The sequence below is a fragment of the Panthera onca genome, chromosome B4, assembly GCF_046562875.1.
Source record: "Panthera onca isolate mPanOnc1 chromosome B4, mPanOnc1 haplotype 2, whole genome shotgun sequence".
NCBI lineage: Eukaryota > Metazoa > Chordata > Mammalia > Carnivora > Felidae > Panthera > Panthera onca.
Genome location: NC_138345.1, coordinates 81,251,359 through 81,253,951, shown reverse-complemented (window position 1 = coordinate 81,253,951; position 2,593 = coordinate 81,251,359). Strand labels below are relative to the sequence as shown.

Here is a 2,593-nt window from a genome sequence, read left to right as displayed (position 1 = left end):
AGCAACATGGATGGAACTGGAGAGTGTGATGCTAAGTGAAATAAGCCATACAGAGAAAGACAGATACCATATGGTTTCACTCTTATGTGGATCCTGAGAAACATAACAGAAACCCATGGGGGAGGGGAAGGAAAAAAAAAAAAAAAAAAAAAAAAAGAGGTTAGAGTGGGAGAGAGCCAAAGCATTAGAGACTGTTAAAAACTGAGAACAAACTGAGGGTTGATGGGGGGTGGGAGGGAGGGCAGGGTGGGAGGGAGGGCAGGGTGGGTGATGGGTATTGAGGAGGGCACCTTTTGGGATGAGCACTGGGTGTTGTATGGAAACCAATTTGACAGTAAATTTCATATATTAAAAAATAAAAAAAAATAAAAAAAAAAACAACCTTTTTATTATTTGGAAATAATAAACAATCAGGAAAATGATTTATACTTTATAGCTACTGGCTATATTCAGAATTGTAAATCAGTGAGGAAATTGAACCTACAGATAGTTTGAAAGATAGACACAACATAGTTACTTTCAGTGTACAAGAAAGCTTAAGCAAATGAGCACAGTCTTGCTGCCGGAAGCTGAGCTATCCAACCAGCCTGATGGCAGGGCCCAGGCGGTGGACAGATCGGGACTGCAGGGCTGCCCATCAACAGTGAAACTTCTTGTACTCCCGATTTTATGTAATTTGGCCTTAATAAAAGTACCTGGGGAATTGTCTGTTGGGGAATTGCTCTCGACAGACCCCCTGGGAAAAGAACCATTGGGGAAAGAAAATAAGGTTTCTTAAGCTGGAGTTGGACTCTGGCACCTTGCAAATATCTGTGAGCTGCTTATGGGAGCATATTGTAGAAGTCAAAATTTTGTTTTTCCTTTAGTGGATCTTCCCAATAACATCCTTTCTTGTTAATACATACTTTCATTTGTTTCTAGAAAACACTACTTTATGAAGCAAAGTTTTGAAAGCTTGTTTTACTTGCTGGTTCCTCAGGGTATAAATAAAAGGGTTCAACATAGGGCAATTGAGGTGTTGAGAATAGCTACCCCTTTGGTCAGTGATGCTCTTTCTTTTGCTGAAGGCTTGACATACATGAATATACAGCTCCCATAAGAGATGGAAATGACAATCAAGTGAGAGGAACATGTGGAGAAAACCTTTTTTCTTTGAGTAGCGGACGGATTCGCAGAATGGAGCTAAGAATGCACGTGTAGGAAAGAATCACTAATGCCAATGTGAAGAGCAGAGTAACAAAAGCAAAGTAAAAGCCAATCATCTCTAAAAGCCATGTATCTGAGCACGAGAGTTGTAAAAGGGAAATAGTCACAGGAGAAATGATCAATTACATTGGCAGCACAGAAATCTAGCTGGAGGATGAGCATGAGTGGTGGGAAAATGGTAAGGAATCCCCCCAGCCATGACCCAAAGACCAGTAGGGTGCAGATTTTCTTGTTCATGATGGTGGTGTAGTGAAGAGGCCTGCAGATGGCAACGTAGCGATCAAAAGACATGGCAGTGAGAAGAAAAAACTCAGACACACCCATGAAGATGAAGAAAAATAGCTGAGCTAAACAATCATTATAGGAAATGGTCCTAACTTTAGTAATGATTGTCCCCCAAAATCTGGGGATAGACACACTGGTGAATGTAATTTCTAAGGAGAAATTCCACAGGAAGAAAATACATAGGACAGTCTGTCAAGGTGAGGATGATGATGGTTGGGTTTCCAGTGACACTTAACATATAAGCCTTAAGCAGAATGATAAAGATTATAGCCTAAAGCTTTGGGTCATCTGAGATGCCCAAGAGAAAAAATTCTAATCATTGTATGGTTTTGCATACTGATTTTTATCATCTTTAAGCAAAATCTGTGAAAAACAAAACAGAGTTTGTGAATGATAAAGGAATTGAAGATCAAATGTTTGCACTATTAGTTCCAATGAAATGAAGCCAATGGAACTTTTTTCCTGTTTGCCTTTTTGCAATATCCACTCAATCCCATTAAGTAGAAATATTTTGCACATCCTCTGTTGAAAAGGAAAAATGTATTCTTAAGTCTATATTAAAAGTCCACTCACGAGTGACTTTATATAGCATCTGTACTTGTAACCAAATTTTCTATATGTGCAATACATCTCTTATTTATATATTTCTACAACAATATTTAGTAATTATATCTGTAGTTTAGATATTGAGATATTGTTTTCAGGTTTCCAGGATTGCATGCTTTTAGGACTGAAATATCTAATTTTAGTTTTCATTTTTATGCCATGTATAAACTTTAGTTTGTTGTAAAGCTTTGTTGGAAACTGATGACTCAAACACAATTCCTGAGCTTAATTAATAATAGCTGTCATTATTTTTATTCTTAATATACATTCTTTTTAATATGCTCATTAGATAAATGTATTTCTAATCATAAAAATATAGGACTAGAATTGTCTTAGCTGTAATAAGAGTAAAGTTCTTAATTTATGGGAAAAAAAACTTGAAGCCAGTGATACCCATATTTACATAGATAGAGCTATATCAGTAATATAGTCCCTTTATATAATTTTTATGTTCCTCATTTAAATTAACAATTAACTTTGTTTTGTAACTATATTC

General features: G+C 36.4%; 1 pseudogene; it reads right to left on the bottom strand.

The window, feature by feature from the left end:
* Window positions 1-907: 907 nt before the first annotated feature.
* On the bottom strand, window positions 908-1,826 carry LOC144616811 (olfactory receptor 6C3-like; annotated as a pseudogene).
* Between the last annotated feature and the right edge of the window lie 767 nt (window positions 1,827-2,593).